The sequence below is a fragment of the Pipistrellus kuhlii genome, unplaced genomic scaffold (genome assembly GCF_014108245.1).
Source record: "Pipistrellus kuhlii isolate mPipKuh1 unplaced genomic scaffold, mPipKuh1.p scaffold_m20_p_2, whole genome shotgun sequence".
Classification (NCBI taxonomy): domain Eukaryota; kingdom Metazoa; phylum Chordata; class Mammalia; order Chiroptera; family Vespertilionidae; genus Pipistrellus; species Pipistrellus kuhlii.
In genome coordinates, this window is record NW_023425515.1 from 25,217,162 (window position 1) to 25,235,582 (window position 18,421).

The following is an 18,421-nucleotide window of genomic DNA, read 5'->3' on the forward strand; positions in this document are numbered from 1 at the left end:
ATGTCAATCAGTTCATGCAAACTTCAGGAAGTTTCCTATCAAAGACTAAACAATACAGGCTAGAGCAACAACAACAAAAATTAATGCATCCAATAAGCCCCACAGAACTCTGCTGTGTCTAAACCTACATACAAGTTAACACTAAACCACTGGGTATACAGAAGAAAAGCAATTTTGCATAGAATTCAGGTAATCACCCAGTTGCAGATTCAAGTCATTAACTCACCACAAACTTCAAGAAGAAACCCAGTGCTCTGAGGGCTCTGGTCAAGAGGCAATGGGAATAAGCCTTTGGCCAGGAGGCAATTAGCGGGCAATAAGTAGTCCCACGATTTAAAAAAGAAAAATTAGGACAGAAGATAGGGACAATAATTGCTACACACACACACACACACACACACACACACACTTCTTTTCCAAGGACACTTCTTTGCACTAAAAACAACAACAAGTCTACATTGAATACACTCTCTAGTGAGGACGAATTTTAACAATTTCTTATTATCACATTACAAACTTTGTTTTGTTTTTTTCAACTCTTCATGCTGAGTAACTCAAATGGCAACTTGAGATGCCCCCTCCTCAGTCCCTAGAAGGACCATCACTAACAATAGCAATCCACATCCCAAAATAGTAAGAAGCTGGGGTTGTTTTGTTTGTTGGCTGGTTGGTTTAGTTTCTAGATCTTTTGTTGTTTGTTTTCTTGACTAGCAGAGAGAGAGTGTGTGTGTGTGTGTGTGTGTGAGAGAGAGAGAGAGAGAGAGAGAGAGAGAGAGAGAGAGAGAGGGAAAGAGGCAGCTCTACTGACACACTAGAGAAATATTTAATAAAGGTGAAATAGGGTGAAGTCAGTGAAATGCAACACCAGATCCATTTCATATTTGCAGAAAGAAGTGAAAAACTTGCTAATTTCAGAGTCAAGAATCATCTGTCCTCTTAGCTTTCAAGTATTCCCTTTTGCTGGGGGGCAGGGAGTTTAGGGGTTGCATACACTACACATAAAAACCCTGGGTATAATTGTATTCCGTGTTAACATTATTGCCATTGCCACTGTCAACAGCGAAATTAATTTAAAAACAGGTTCATTTCCAAAGAATGGTCTTTCTATATATATATAATCATGGTAACACACACACACATATATATATATATATATGTGTATGTGTGTGTGTTACCATGATTATTCAAATATTTCACAAACCTATTAACTTCCTTACTCTCTCTAGTCTTGCCCCAGGACAAAAGTTTAACTTTCGCCCCAGACACATATATCCCCCTCCCCTGGGCGAATTATTTACTTTTGATTTGCTAACAGAGCTGCATTTGTCTCCCCCTCAATGTCTTCATTGGAAATCCCGAATCAAATAAAGCCCCAGCACATCTCCCGTCATTGCACCTAACATACACTCCTGTGTTTTTGCAAAGCTTTCAAGTTCCAGAGATAGCCTGAAGAAGAAGAAGAAGAAGAAGAAGAAGAAGAAGAAGAAGAAGAAGAAGAAGAAGAAGAAGAAGAAGAAGAAGAAGAAGAAGAAAGGCAAAGGAAAAAAAAATCCCTCTAGGTGAACTTTAGAGAAAGGCCCTTTTCAAAAAAAAAAAAAAAAAAAAAAAAAAAAAAAAACAACAAACCCAACAGCAAAAAAAAGGGGAGGAAAAGAGGGAAGGGGAAAAAAAAGAAAACACACACACACCCCACAACCTAGCCAAAGGGTCCGAATGTGACTTTCTCGCGGAGCAGAGCAGCACACGCGGTTGGACAGCCGAGCTGTTCACTTGGCAAAGGTGGGACCGGCCCGAGCGCCGCTCCAAAGTCGCGCGGCAGCTGCCAGGAATTCGGATTTTGGCAACCCCACCTGGTGCGTCCCAGAGACCGGCGGACAGACACCCCGGAGGGAGGGAGGAGGGAGGGAAGGAAGGAGGAGGGAGGGAGGGGAGGCAGGAGGAGAAGATCGCGGGGAAAGGCAGGCCAGCGGCCGGCTGGCAGCGAGACCCACCGAAGGCCGGGCCACCCGCCCCGAGGCCGCCGGCTCCGGGGCGCAGGGGAGCGGCTGGGCGCCCCGAGGCTGCGGGGCGAGGAGGGGAGGGAGGCTGGGGGCTGGGGGGCGGGGGGCGCCCCGGAGGGAGAAGGGGTGCCCGGGCAGGACAGAGTCCGAAGTTGCAAACTATGCACAGCGCCAAGACTCTTTCTTTTTTTTAATCTCTTACCTTATGGTTACTATGGCCTCAACCTCAGCAAGACAAGGCGATCTCAGAAGAATGAAAAAAAAAAAACAAAAAAAAAACACACACAGACAAAAATCAAATCGCCAGCAGCCCCCAGCTGTCCTGCAGGACACAATCCTTTCAAACGATCCCGAGCCACATTTGAAAAAAGAAAAAAAAAAAAAAAAAAAAGAAAGAGAGAGAGGGGGGGTAAAAAAAGCCTCGCGTCTCGGTGTCCGAATGGGGTTTCTGATAACTTTGTCCGCCTCTGGGATCTGCTCGCCGGGGCCACGCGTTTTCAGATTTATTGTCCGCCAACAGTGTGTGTTTTCAAAAAAAAAAAAAAAAAATCAGAAAAGCAGTTCTCCTCTCCGTCTGGGTGACCCGGGTTTGGGGTGTCTGGGCTTTCACCCCCACCCCCCTCCTCCTCCTCCTCCTCCTCCTCCTCCTCCTCTCCCCCCGACACTTCTTCCTACAAGAGCGGAGAGCGATTCCTCCCGGTTCGCATCACCTCCCTCTTTTCTCACTTTCCCCCGCTCTTATCAGCGCGGTGTGTAATGAAAGTTATCTGAGACCCACTAAAACTTCTTCCCCTGCTCTCTCCCGTCCCAAAGGGGGGTGCAGGGGGGGGGGGGACAGGCAGGAGGAGGAGGAGGAGGAGGAGGAGGAGGAGGAGGAGGAGGAGGAGGAGGAGGAGGAGGGTTTGAGAAGGTGGGAGGCCTGGGGAGGCGCGGGCAGCTGAGCCCCTTGCAGGTCCCTCCGCAGCAGCAGCAGCAGCAGCAGCAGCAGCAGCAGCAGCAGCGCGGGCCCAGGTCCTAGACCCGCGCGGGACCGTCCCCTCCCGCGGCGCCCAGAGCCGCCCGCCGCCGCCGGGGCCCCGCGCCGGGCACTGTCTCTTTAAAGGGGATCTGCGCGGCCATCCAGAAAGAAGCCGGGGCGAGGGAGAAAGGGAGCTATCTCCCGCCGCCCGGAGGGATCGGAAGCCAGACGGGCTCCTCTTTCAGTAAATTTTTAAAGTGACAGCAGCCTCCCTCTGGCGGGAGAGGTCACTCAAAGGTCGCCCAGACCCAAGTCCCCGCAGGGACGGGCTGATTAGGGATGCACCATTCCCTTGAAACGTGTAGAGGTCTCTGGGTAAACAACCAATGGGGGAGATCTGCTGCTGGCCGGGCAGGGTTTCTTTCCCCAGGGAAATAGCCTCTGTTTCAATTGTCCCCCCAGCCCACCCCAAAGCACAAGTGTAAGGCGTGTGAGTGTGTGTGTGTGTGTGTGTGTGTGTGTGTGTGTGTGTGTGTTTGGGGAGGGGGATGGTGGGGTGGAGAAGTGTTTGGGGCTGGGGGGGTGGGGTGTGCCTGAGGGTGTGTGTCCCCAGGATGGGGGTGGGGCGCTGGGAGGGCAAAGAGGAGGTTTTGGGTAAAGGGACCCTGGCCCAGGCTAAGCATCCTTAGTTTAGAAATCCTCAGAAATCAGCAGCCTTGAGAGTGAAAAGTTGGCATCCACATTTCAATGTTCTAAACATCTTGCGTTATTATGGACATTCGTACTCATTTATTTCCTCCGTTATTATAGTTTGGGCGGCAGAAGAGCAGGTTCCTTTTTCAAATTTTATATATATATACTATATATATAGTAATTTAAAAATCGGAAATACTATTTGCATATCATCTTCCCAAATAACCTATCGCTGCCTTAGAAAGACTGACGATTGTTTGGCGAATTTTTTTGCCATATTCTTTGATGCACTAATTAAAACCCGATGAATGCCGAAAACATGAAATTAAGAAACCTGACAACTCATTCTTTTTAAACTTTTAACATTACAAATGCTGCCTCTGGTGATCAGTATGCTACGGCGATTCATAACTTTTATAAATATAGATGGTCCATCTTGATCAACTCATTTCAGAAAGGACATTGGAAGAAATAATACAGGGAATGTGGGGCGATGTAAAAGGGTCTATGGATTTATTGTAGCCAACCAAGGAACACTGAGTAAAACCCCTAGGTTAAGTGGAAATAATAACGCTTTTTTAAAAGAAAAAAAATCACAGATCTCCATTCATAAAAACAAATGAACAAAATCCAACTTCTGGGCTCCACAAAGGAAAGTTCAGCAAAGTGAAGGAGTGGAGGGAGGCTGGGGGGGGGGGGGGGGGGGGGCTGGAGGGAGAGGGGACAGAGGGAGCGCTGATGTTCAACTTCGTCTGCAGATGGGGACATGTCCCCTTCTTGTTTTCTCCTCCAAGTGCAAACAGGCATGCAGAGCTAGGAGACCCATTATTTCTCCAAAATGATCATTTAAAAAACAAAAATAGTAACAAAAGGGGGAGGGGGAAATGTGGGGAACAGAAAATGACAAGAGGTGCTGACTAATTCGTTTCAGTGGCCTGTTATCTGTGACATTGAACTGTTGTTTCAGATAATGGCCATTGTTTGAGGGGAAAATCGCACAGCAGCGGTAGGTGAGACAGGAAAAATCCTTTGTAAATAACCAAAAACCCGGTCAGATATTCCCATGGAGTCCAGCGCTTGGGAACCTTGAAGAGACCCCGGTTCGCTGCCATTGATTTCCTGCCCCTTCCTCAACTTGCCCATTGTCAGAGCCTCCTTTGATTTCTTTCTTTCTTTTTTTCTTTTCTTTTCTTTTCTCTCCTTCTCTCTCTCTCTCTCTCTCTCTCTCTCTCTCTCTCTCTCTCTCTCTCTCTCTCTCTCTCTTTCTCTCTTTTAATTTAGCCATAAATTGGACCTGCTCGAGCTATGAGCTGTTCTATTTTCTCCCTGTCAGGATGAGGGATTTGTTTTATGATGCATTGTGTATTAAATACAAGTAATCTGGGGGAACCGATTGCTTCAGACAGTGCGGCCTGATCAGGGGGCCTGAAAGCCCAGCGCCCCAATCCTCCTGCCCAGCCCCGCGGCCCCACACCGCCTCGCCCTTTAGCAAGCTGCTCTGCAAAGGAGGAAACGTCGGTGGGCGAACAAAAGGTCGTGTGGGATAGGAGGCAGGTCCTGGCTAAATTGGGATTTCGTGGAAAGGGCCTTGGAGATGTTTTTTTTTTTTTTTTTTTTTTTCTTCCCCCTTATATTGGGTTCTGGTGGGGGAGGCGGGGCGACTTCTAAGTAAGGTCTTGGGTACCTGAGGCTGCGGCACGCGGCCGCTAGATGGCGTTGCGCCCCGAATTAAGGCGCGGCGCCCGCGGCCTCAGCCACTCAGGTGAACCCGTTCCGCCCGTGAACCCATTGCCGCCCGCCGGGCGCGGCTAGCCGGGCTTTGCCCTCGCCTGGCCCGCGGTCCCGCGCCTTCCCAGTGCACCAGGAAATCCAGACCTGCAGGCAAGGGCCTGAGCGAATATGAAATTCTCTTCCCCAAATAGAGCCAAAAGATTTAACATTTCCTCTCTGAGATTTTTGGGGAAATTATCTAGAGAGATGGGGTGAGGGAGGCATCATCGTTTTATTAATATAATCATCAGTCTTGTTCTCTGGTGAGTATCGTTGAGAAACATTAAAATAATCAGAAAGAATGGGCAATTTCCTTCTCTGTCCTCTCTCTCTCTCTCTCTCTCTCTCTCTCTCTCTCTCTCTCTCTCTCTCTCTCTCTCTCTCTCTCTCTCTCTCTCTGTCTCTCTCATCTCTCTCCCCTAACCCAGCCCCTCTGCCCTTTGATCATATATTGATAGCCACTTTTTTTGCACGAGGCAACTTGAGGTTTAAAAACAGGGTCCTGAGATCCCAAAGTAGCTGGATGGGCCTTATTTCTCAAGGAACTGGATGGGCCTTATTTCTCAAGGAAGGAGCCTATTGCTATTTAAATACTTAACCCTTTCGGAGGAGACTCTGACCTACCCCGCAGATGGGAAGTAAAACAGAAGAGGAGAAAGGGCTGGAGGAAAAGGTTTTTTCTTTTTTTTTCTTTTTTTTTCGGGGGGCTTGTTTTTCTCCCCGGTGAGCTGGCTTTCCATCAGGAGAGTTCTAAAACAATAAATACTAGCAGCCAAATACCACCAGCAATTCCCTTTATTCCTTGGGATTTCTGGTGAAATCTGTTTACAGTAGTTCCCAGTTACAAATTAATCTGCAAAAGCCGCTGTCTGCTCAGCCAGTAATCAGTAACATGCGTGTTCTGCCGGGTTTTTTTGTTTTTTTTTTAGCGCTGCCCTTGAAATGGGCTATTAAAAATAATGGTTTTACTATAATCTCAAACCAGCTTTAATTTGCAAACATGTATCAAGACAGATGATCTAAATATTAAGGGGAGAACAGACTACAACAAATGGATAGCTCTGGGGAAGGCAGAAAATAGAGTGATTCATCAGCAGTGTTTAACAAGAGAATCATATTTTAAAAACATTTTTTTTTTTCCAGAAGGAACGGTTGTTTTTTTTCGGCCCCTGTTCTGTTAATTGTTTACCAGGAAAAGGGAATTGGAAAATATGAGGTCTGAGTGTGAGCTGATAGATTTTCTGGGAGCTGTAAAGATCCCCCTTTGGCTCATGGCAGGGCTGGGGTGGGAGAGGTTAATGTGTTTTCTTCCCGGTTTGAAAAGGGCATAAACCCTCCTCAGGCCCCTTCCTTCCTCCCCGCAACCCTCCCCCCCCCCCCCCCCCCCCCCAATCTGGGCGAATTGCAGAATCTTTAAAAGGCTCAAAGATTTCCAATAAGGCCACTGGCTCTGCCTTCCTTGTGTAACTGTTTATTTAAAATAAGTCAATATATTAGTTAGAGCAGTAAGAAGTTAGTGCTCCAGTATTCAAGTGATTCCCACAAGACTGTAAGCTGATGCCTCTTTTAAGCCTTAAACTTCATGGTTGTCCCAGAAGTAAAAGTTCTGCTAATGGAGACCCTATGGGCATGGTACATTCCAGCACATCATTAAAGGAAAGAAAAGCAGTCCAGCCAAAGCCAGATGAAATGACTGCACTGTCCACTTTTAATAGGCTTCCTGTGGACAAACAGCCCCGTAACACTCTGCAGAGGACAATATTTAAAAACAAGACAACTTGCTGGCAGTTCTCAATACCATAAAGTTAATAAAGTATGTTCCCATTCACCCTGACATTATGTTTTTAGTTTATAGAGGAAAGCACTTTATAACCTCAGCCTAAGTAGAGTTCTCTTAATTCTGCAGCTTTGGGTTCCTTGAAGTGGCTACACATGCACTGAACTCGAAGCCTGACATTTTTGTTTTAATGCTGTGGGTTTTGTTTGTTTGTTTGTCTATTTATTTGTGTGTGGGGTTTTATTTGTTTTTTGGTGTCTTTTTTTTTTTTTCCTTTTTGAGAACATACAAATGCATTTTTACATTTCTCAAGTGCAGTTTGTTTTGTTTTTTAAATTCATGGAGATTCTGTTAAAGCCTGTTTCGTATAGTTCATGTCAGGAAGCATGAAATAGTCTGAGAAAGTGACATTTGGCTGAACAATACCTGCTTGCTAATTAAATTAGCTTCATGTATAGATATCGACGTGTCTTTAAAAAGAAAATCAATGCTTCCTTTGCCACGTCAGAATCGGACTTTGTAAAATCTTGCCTACTCTCAGATAAGAAAAAAAAAAATTATAATTATGTCTACAGGACTCCAAAAGACTCCCACATAAATACTGCTCCCAATACAGCCAGCTCCAGTTTGCCTCTCCACTTTCTTTCCCTCCAGTTCTTGGCCACCAACAATTCCTTCTCCCAGGAATCAGCCTCATAATGAAACATAATGTTTAGGCAAGAGAAAGTAGGTCAGAAAGCCATGGCATCAAAGCTATTAGTTTGTTTCACTTTAATTTATATGTTTTAATCGGGGGAGTATTTCACAGGCTTGGCTTCCTGAACTGGGAGGTGAATTCTGTGATGCTAGATAGGTGCACCCAGCAAAAAGGGTCCAGAATAATAAGCGTTTACAGACAAAAATGGGACTCAATAGTCACCAATCTACACATCACCACTGTTCAGAAGAGATATTCCTGGTCTTTCTTGATGGATTCTGTCTTTTTTTCTTTTTTTTAATTGGGGTGGGGGGGGGGTGGGGGGAGTGTTGGAACTGTTTAAAAAAGAAAAGAGGAAATTAAAGGTAAAAAAAAATGTAAATAAAAAATTTCCCTTGGTCTGGAAACTGGCCGACTGAAAGCATGTTAATCTCCACCTCCGTAATTTGGTCTCCAGGAGAAGACAGAAGCCCTGCTGCTGTGCCCTGCACTTCATAAATCACATCTTTATGTGGACAAGGTCAGGGCACCTAACAGCTCAGACATGGGCCTTTGCAGTGGCTCGAGGATTCAGGCATGTTTACTCTCCTGCTCCGCTCTCCGAGGAGCAGTCCAGCACGCTTCTAATTACTTTTGATTATTTTCATTTGCCGGGGTCAGTCTGGCTTGCCAGGACTGCTGGAGGGCTGATTTCCTACAAATCTCGATGTCTTTGTCGGACGGCACTGTGTGCGTTCAGAATTAGCATCCCGTTATTCCAGCACGGGATCCCTCATAATAGATACCTTGATACAAACGTTTCCCCAGTGAGCCATCACCCACTCCCCTTTTCATTAATTAACTACACAAGCATACGCACCTATCTGATCTTTTTAAAAATGCAGATAGAGTTCTTAACTGTTGAGTCTTTTATAGTATATATGGCCAGAATGAAAGCAAAAAAAAATTATTTTTTTGCTTAGAATTTAAATATATTTAGTAATGACTAGCAGCTCTTTGGAAACTAAGATGAAATACTTTGCTGAGACAACAGCTCTAGTGAATAAATTATTATTCTCAAAGATTTATTTCCTAGATTCCAATTAAGGCTGCCATATTTAAACATTTTTTTTTGTTGGTCCATATTGATGTATTTCAGTTCTGAGCTATTATGCTGAGTGGTTATTTCATGGCTAAAGCATAACAAGAAATGTATACCAACCTTAAATGAAAACACTGTGATAAAAAAAACAACTATAATACAATATAGTATACTAAAACTTAGTTAGAAAAAATAAACTAAATGTCATTTTTATCTTTCTTATCCCCCCCAAGGTAGATCTTAAGAACTCTGATGTGTATGTATTAAAACATATATTAAAGCAAAAAAAAATGGTGAGCAAATAAATATCCACAAAACCTAAAAAAAAGATATTCACACAAAAAACACAACCCATCACGCTGATTGTTTAGAACAGTGGTCAGCAAACTCATTAATCAACAGAGTCAACTCTCAGCAATACAATGATTGAAATTTCTTTTGAGAGCCAAATTTTTTAAACTTAAACTTCTTCTAACACCACTTCTTCAAAATATACTCACCCAGGCTGTGGTATTTTGTGGAAGAGCCACACTCAAGGGGCCAAAGAGCCACATGTGGCTCACGAGCCTCAGTTTACTGACCACGGGTTTAGACAATATGCATTTTTAGATCACTGAGCAAAAATTACTATTATATTTTCATTTTGTAAAAGAGAACGTGTATGGTAATTACCGTTAGTCTCAAAAAGCCAAATCTCTCATTCTTTCTAACTTTAGTCAAAGAATTAAGGAACTAAATGCTTTTGGAATTAATGTCAACTATGTAAGGAATCCATTTTTTATTGCTCACAAATTTTAATTCATTCAATCTTTCACAACGGCATTTAGCACATTTTGCAATAACCCTAGGGTTAACTCCTTCTCTAAGTGGGAATTCAGTCCCACTATCTTGGGAAGAAAATTGGTTGGGAAACTTCCCTCTGCTCCTGTCTCCACTCCTAGCTGAGTGCCTTTGGGTAAGTCACTTAACCTTTGAGTCGATTTTCAAGGAAGTTTCACAATATCAGCCTAACAGGAGTGCTGGGAAAATAAATTGGGCACAATGAGTGGGAACTACTCTGACTTCATGGGAACAGGTCAAAATACTATACGTTTCACAGTATTTGTGTTTGGGTAATGAGTTAGAACAGACTTACACACACACAAGAAGGAAGACAGTCTGGTCTATGCTTTGGGGAATGGCAAAATACATGTATTTATCTATCCTCTTTCTCCCATTCTGATGCCAGTTGCCCTAATCCTTACCCTGACCTGTGGAAGAGAAGAATTTTAAGAAAAATGTTTTTTTTCTCTCAAGCTGTGCTCCCCCCAAAGATGTCCGTCTCTGTCTGGCTTGCAGCTGAGTTTGTTCTGTCCCACCCACTGTGTTTTCTGCCAATCAGTAAGAGGGAGAGTTTGAGGCAGAGGCAAAATGCCACTGAGATCCAAGAGCCCTCCAAACTGGGATAAGAGATCATACACACACACACACACACACACACACACACACACTCAATGGGGAGCAGGTGAGAGAGACTAGTTTTAAGACAATATTTGCTACTAAGACCAGGAAATTTATTCTCTACAATATTCTCTGGTGGACTTTTAAGTGCTCAGAGCCTAATATAACGCCAGAAATATAGTGGGTATCGAGAATCATGCATGACACATATTGATAGCATATGATCAATAAAAAAGAGCTATTATTATTATTATCGGTATTACTATAATATTGTAATTATAATTAGAGCGATTTTGTTCCTCAGCCTATAATTCATTTTGCCTCCGTTACCTTGGACAAAATCTTATCTGTCCTTCACATTCTGTTTGCTCACTGATGCCTACCAACCAGGTTTGACCTTTCCATACTGCCCCTCAAGTTGTGGGTGCTTCTTTCCTTCCTTATAGACAGTTCTGCCTTAGCTCACAGCTGTTTCTGTAATGCTCTTGTCCCCCTTAACAGCCATTGTAAGATTCTTAAGGATGAAATCAAGTTTGACTCACACTGACACCTTCAGTAGCATCTTTTCATAATGGGCTAAATTACCTTTGAACTTGCCTTGCAAGGGTGAATTAATTACCATTAAGTGTATGAGGAATGGCTACATTTAATGCCCAAGGATACTAGCCTATTTAACCCTGTTTCCCCTTGGGAATCAACTGGTAATCCCCTTTTAGGGAAACTGCTGCTTCCCAGGAGTAATGGCACCTATTGCTCTCTCCTCACCCCTCATAATGTTTGTTTTTGTAGCACCTATCTGCCCTTTACCTGCTGCCAATTCCAGACAATGCTTTGGACTCCTCCCTCTCCCTTATCCCCAGTAAGTACTTATTAGCTTGATCAACCCGTTTGTTTCTTTCTACAGAGCCATCGCCTTCACTGGCTCCGGACTAACAGAGGCCCTTGTCATGCATGGTAAGCCTGAATTTTGTGGAATCTTCCCAGCAAAAATTAGTCTTCCTGAAATAAACAAAGTTATAACAATGTTTTGCTTTACCTAAAAACAAACAAACAAAAAGGTACAAAACAAATAGAAAAAACATATTTATCTGCAAGAAAATAAAGCCCCTAGTCCAAAATGCAGTCTCCCCTATAATTTAACATCAGATTTATCTTTCCAGATTCATTTATTGATTCTTCCCTCCACACAGACATTGAGCTCTGGTTAACAACAGGGAGTATGAGCAGAAGCTCCTGGTCCTTTACCTGAGTTCATGCAGGCCCTTCCCTTTTCTTATCTCTGATGCTCCCGGCATCCCAGTGATGGAACAATAGATCAGGCAGGTGAAGGAACAGTTCTGTTTATCAGGCTGATACTCAGCCCTCCAGGCTCCCTTCTTTGAAATTCTTACAGGACACACTATTCAAATAATTCAGGATGGTTAGGGTGCTTTGGGATATCTCTGGCATCTGCCAATCTGTCTGTAAGTTTCTTATCTGATGGCAAGAAACTCCCTTCACACCAGTTTTCTTTATATATATATATATATATATATATATATATATATATATATATATATATGTATATATGTATATATATATATATATATATATATACACACACACATATATACATATTAAAGGATCATCTGTTTTTTTATTTTATTTTTTTTAATATATATTTTATTGATTTTTCACAGAGAGGAAGGGAGAGGGATAGATAGTTAGAAACATCAATGAGAGAGAATCATCGACCAGCTGCCTCCTGCACACCCCCTACTGGGGATGTGCCTGCAACCAATGTACATGCCCTTGACCTGAATCGAACCTGGGACCTTTCAGTCCGCAGACCCATGCTCTATCCACTGAGCCAAACCGGTTTTGGCCACACCAGAGTTTTCTAATCAGTGAACTGTTACCAGGTATTCCCTGGAAACATGTTCTGTGCTCAGATGAGGGAACAGTAACTCCCACTTGGAGCTGCACAATGAACACAAATGCAGTAAATGCTCTGAAACTCTCAGAGTCTAAGGAAGTTATTTTTTAGTGTGTTTAATGGGGCCACAGGTAGGCAACCATGTCGGACAGTCCTTTTCCCCCTCCACTGGAACACGGAAGGGGAACCATTTTGGAAATAAATCTTCATATCACTTTGTATCTGTTTCAACGAAGCGTATGAGCATTCCCTTATATAGTTTTCTATCAATGGACTGTTTTCAGCTCTTGATCAAAAATATTAACTACAAAAAACAGTAATACAGAAACAAGGAAAATCAAGCCTCAGTTTTTCATTCAACTCGAAAGCATTTGAGAGGTCTATCAAGCTCATAAAGTGGGTTATCGGCAAACTCCAGCCAGTCGATTCTTGGCCTGTGAAATGTTGTATTTGTACTTGAATATATGGTATGAAAACCTTCCGAAGGAATGTGTACAATCTCATTTCAAAATCAACCAACTCCTTCCTCCCCTCTTCCATTACAAGCCCTTCAAAAACATAATTTTACCATGGGCATATTTATAGGCAATGTTTTATATTATTCAGGCTTTTCTTAATAAGTTATGGCATTATCTAGATATGTATTTCCTGAAAAGAAAAAAAAAGCAGCAAGTCAATCTCAGTCTAAAGATGCCTGAATTAAATGTTTAAGAGTTTGCCTTTTCTCCAGTTTTGAGATTGGGTTCATGCGTTGTGCCTGCCTAACCGCTAAACTAAGTGGACATGAAATCAGATGGCATACAAAATTACAGGAATTTGATCTGTAGATAAACCGCAGCCCTTGATGAACTAACATTGTTCCAGATGAATTAACTCATCATCCTGAGGAACAGAACATTTCACAGGAGCAACCACACAATCTTCCCTGTAAAGAGCACTAATGGCTGTGATTAATATGTGATCTATTGAAAGCGCTTGCTTCTAACTAAATTGGCATACACTAAATGCATTTGGGAGGGGTAGGGAGGCAGTCTGGGCCAGAATTATTGCTCCACTTCAAAGCGCTGACAATGAGTGCTGGTTACGATGACTCTGATATGAAATTATTAAGAAATGATCAATGTGTTAAGTTCTTATCAAAGATTTAGTAAAGCACTTATCTTTTCTCTATGTAATATAATAACTTCATTTTATTATTTCAATGACCATAGGCAGATTCTTTAAAAACACACCTTCCAAAGTTTCCAAAATAAAAACAAATCTTCATGCTATATAATTTTATATTGATCTAAGACAGTGGTTCTCAACCTTTCTAATGATGCAACCTTTAATACAGTTCCTCATGTTGTGGTGACCCCAACCATAAAATTATTTTCGTTGCTACTTCATAACTGTAATTTTGCTATTGTTAATGAATTGTAAGTTTCTACAGCAGCAATTCTCAACTTGTGGGTCATGACCCACAGGTTAAGAACCATTAGCAGGGTCACCTAAAACCATCAGAAAACACAGATATTTACATTACAATTCATTAACAGTAGCAAAACTACAGTTATGAAGTAGCAACAAAAATAATTTTATGGTTGGGGGTCACCACAACATGAGGAACTGTATTAAAGGGTCTCAGCATTAGAAAAGTTGAGAACCACTGATCTAAGGAGTTATGGCTTTCTATTGTTGCTTTATAATACTATGTATAGATTTCATTACTAAAATGATTAGGCTGAGGATAGAGTTTGTAATCCCTGACTCCCAACTTGTGCTTATTTAGATTTTCCCAAGCCTGGAGAATGTATAGGTAGTCAGTTTCCATAGTAGATGAAACCTACAGTTGAGTTATTATCTTAAATACAGCCTTTCCTGCACAAAAAAAAAAATAATATAAATTAAAAAATGAAATCCCTGTAGAACCAGAAAAGTATGCTAGTCTTACAATCCATTTAAAGGGTGTCACATATTTTGATAAATATTAAATGGTAAAATGTCAAAATATTCCAATAGTAGTTAAAGCACCAATAAAATCCCAGTAGCATTGCAAAAACATAGACATTGATTTTAGTTGTGACTTTAAAAATATATTTCTATAAATTTTGTTGAGTCAATTCTTCAACTTCAAATAAAATCCTAATATAGCCTGCCTATAAACTGCAGAATTAAGGACTGGTCAATTTCCAAGATGCAGATTCTGAAAGGTATTTGTGTTTTTGGTATGTAGTTCTTGGCTGGAAAACAAACTCAAGCTTGCAAATTCTTGTAGTGCCCTACAACTAGAAGGGCAAATGCCAGAAGGGACTTGAGTGGCGATACTTAGAGAGAAAATAAAAATATGCACGCTGATTCACCAGGTGACCTGGATTACCAGTTCCCTAATAATCCACGCAACTTAGTCATGAGAGGAAGAAAGTAAAAATTAAGACTGAAATGACATAGATTTTAAACTCATTCTTTTATGTCTTTTTTACATTTTCTTTCATAATTTCATATTTCCTCTCCCCACTTCCACTGTTACTAGAGTTAGTAAAGTACGTACGGTCTCAAAAAATATATATGTTATTCAATGAATCAAATCTAAATGATTCACTAAATACTTTAGAGAATCAACTTGTTTGTATTAATTTGTGTGTTGTTGTTGTTGTAGTTGCCTCTGTAGAACTTATCATAATAAATGTTATCATTCCCTGTACACATATCCATGATAACCAATGCTGGAATATTTCAAGAAATCCATTAAAAGTCTTTGTAAAATATATTTTGCTAAGTTATAGTCTTGGGAAGCATGTTGGAGTTATGACATATGCATGTTCAAAAGGCTAATATGAAGAGAGAGAGAGAGAGAGAGAGAGAGAGAGAGAGAGAGACAGAGAGAGAGAGAGAAAATAATCCATTACCAAGAAAAAAGTATGAGATGGAGACGTGAATCATCCCTCCACCAGAATCCGTGTTCAAATGCCTTTGTGTTATGAGTATGATATCTTGTGTTTAGTGTGATTCTTGGGTTTAGAGTGAATTTTGGGTTTAGAGATATGTATTTTTCACACCAAGTTGCCTTGAATGCAGGTATTACCACTTTCTCTAATACTCAACCAAAGCCAAGGTGATCCATTCCAACACCAAATGGTTTAAGGGTTGAACAAGGCAATTTTTAATTATACTTTATTTTCAATTACTTGCTCACTGCAGAATCTAAACCCACATTAAAATGGAAATTCACTGAATTCAGGTTAGGTTTTTTTTTTTTTTTTTTTTTTTAATATTTCATAGCAGTAAAAAGATGATAACCAACACAAATAAATTAATGAATCTTCTACCCACAGTATTTGTGGAAGGCAGACCAACATTGCTTTTCTAATGCTTCCCTGCCCCCAGTGATTTTATTTAATATGGTCCAGGTGATCCCAGTGACTCATGACTCACATGGCCCAGCTGTCAAATCACCCACACCTAGGATGTGGTGACAACAGTCTGTTTTCACAAACGACCTGCCTCTTAGAGCCTTTAGCAGGGATGGTGACAGGCCGAATGTGGTAACCTGCCATAATGAAGTAAGAAGATCTTCTTCCCAGGGCTCACTAGACCACAAGTTTCCTCTAAAAAAAAATATGAAATTACTGTGCTCACGAGCAATCAGTCTCATCCCAGATTCCTGCTAACCCATAGCCCTCTAATGTTAGAACCCTCAGTGAATAAAGTCTGCCTCTAGTTTTATGATATTGAGAGAGTTCCTTAAACTTTTTTAAAATTAATGTACTAGAGGGCCAGTGCACAAAACTTGTGCATGGTGTGGTCCTTAGGCCTGGCTGTAGATAGAAGCACGAGTGTCTGGCATGGAAGGATAGGTCCCAGCTGACCTCTGGGACCCCACATTTTCCCCTCCACCTGAGTCATGCCGTCCGAGTCCCCACGAAGCGATGTGGTGAGTGCAGCCAGACACTTTGGGCCAAGGCACCCTCTCTACCAGCCAGCCTTTTGCAGATGGGCTCCTGTGTGAAGAGCCCAACCAGCTCCTACAATGCTGGTGGCTGAAGTCAGGCTCACCCAGAAGATGCCACATGGGTGCAGGGTGGGCTCCTCACTGGTGCTCCCAGAAATTAGCCCTGGCATACTGGGGGAGGGTAGCAAGGGGAGTGAGAGCAAGCTCATTGGACACTCTGCATTCTCACAGCACCTCCTTCCCCATCACCCCCACACCCAAGAAGCCAACAAGAGGTCACAGTGCCTTGCTGACACCCACCATGTTCTGCACCTCTCCCTGGTAGTCAGTGCACATCATAGCAAGCAATTGAACTCCCATTCTCCAGGTAAAACTCACGAGGGGACACTTTGCATATTAGATAGATAGATGATAGATAGATAGATAGATAGATAGATAGATAGATAGATAGATAGATTGAGGTGACATTTGTCAACATTATGATTAAACTTCTTGAACCTCTCTTTCAGTATCTTTAAAGTGGTGATAATGGCACCTATGTCATAGGATGTTACTAGAATTTAACAATGAAGATAATGTATATAAAGCACTTGGTGAAATCCCTGGCACATAGTAGAGGCTCACAAGGAAGAATCTTATAGTGATTAAACAGACAGATTTAGATCTAAATCACAGCTGAACTATGTGTTTGGTGAGAGAAATGTGTCAAGTTAATTAGCACCTCAGTTTCCTCCTCTGTAAATGAAGATAATGATCGTATCTCATAGGGCTATTGAGGGGATTAAATACTGTAATTTGTGCCTATCACTTAGCTCAATTCCTAGCATTTCATAGCACCTAATAAACATTAACTGTTATTAAATGGAGTTCTAACTCTAAAAAGTACAGTAGTTGTTAGCTTCTATATAAATGCTCTCTATGCTTGGTTGGCTTGTTTTCATAGACATTTTTATATCAGAAGAGCAACAAACACTTTTTTTCTCCTAATGCATTTGCTGGTTATCAAGCAGTAGTTTGTTTCTGAGAAACAGAAATGGAAACCAAAGAATAACCAAATAAGTGATAGGAATGCAAATCCACTATGGCATCTGACAGCTGCCCAGGAAACCCCAACCATAGTGGGGAGAAATATTTTCCAAGAATGGATTTTTTGGAAGATAGGTAACACAAAGCACATGAAGAGAAATCTAAATCTTCATATTTCTATTGGGAGTAATACGTTTAAAAAAAAACTTAAAAAGAAATTAAGCTTGAAGTACATCTTAGTCAATATGTTAAGTAATCTAGTAAAAGATATAATTTTTCAAAATGTAGGATTAAAAAAAATGGAAGATAAAATATTCAAGGCAAAAAGAAGAGGACACACAGAAGAAGAAATTGGTGTGAATCCATAGGACCTCAGTAGAGATTGTTCCATGTTGGGAGTGTAAATGTGTTCTGTTGGCTGGGACCAGAAATGTGAATGGGCAGCCACTGATCCTACAGCACTAGTCAAATCTCTAGATGACTATTGTCACCATCCTAACTGCCACCTGATGAGAGCCTGGGCCAGGACCACTCAGCTAGCTAAGTGGCTCCTGAATTCTTAAACCATAGAAATAGAGGACAATAAAAATGTCTATTTTTGTTTTTAGCCACTAAATATTGGGATAATTTTTTATGCAGCAATTGATACCCAATATACCAGCCAAAAGCACTTTGATGGATAAGGAAAATTCAATCTCCTGACCTCCTCTGATTGTTGGAGAGTTCAGGCTCCTGAAGGAATCCTCTGCCCCCACACCCTAACCCCACTCCCTGACACCACTCAACCTGCTCAAACCTGCTCAAACCCTGCTGTAGCTTAAAATGGGTGAGGGTTTTCACACTTCCATTACTCAGGCCAGCAGGAGAGGGCAGTTGGGAGGGACAAGTTCTGCAAGGGAGGACAATTGGGGAAGATCAAGTCTTCAGGGGAGGGCTGGTAGAGGTGACCAGGCCGGCAGAGGAAGAAGGTTGGGAAAGACCTGGCCTGCAGGGAAGGGCAGTGGGGGGACCTAGGCCTGTAGGGGAGAGAAGTTTGGGGGGACCAGGTCTGAAGGGGAGTTAGGGGTTATCAGGCTGGCAGGGGAGCATTTAGGCATCAATCAGGCTGTTGGGGGAGTGGTTAGAGGGTGATC

At 42.0% G+C, this 18,421-nt stretch overlaps 1 protein-coding gene across 11 annotated transcripts in view; it reads right to left on the bottom strand.

Moving 5' to 3' along the window:
* MECOM (MDS1 and EVI1 complex locus) overlaps positions 1-18,421 on the bottom strand; it is a 571,831-nt gene that overhangs the window by 64,344 nt on the left and 489,066 nt on the right. Inside the window, exon 1 of one of the 11 annotated variants that reach the window (XM_036445334.2) lies at positions 2,203-2,323. The exons of 7 other annotated variants lie outside the window; for them this stretch is intronic. The gene's annotated coding sequence lies outside the window, so the exon portion shown is untranslated. Of the gene's footprint in view, positions 1-226; positions 384-1,693; positions 1,848-1,991; positions 2,013-2,202; positions 2,324-18,421 lie in introns of those variants that run through there. 3 more of the 11 variants (XM_036445339.2, XM_036445335.2, XM_036445338.2) reach the window with 3 other exon arrangements.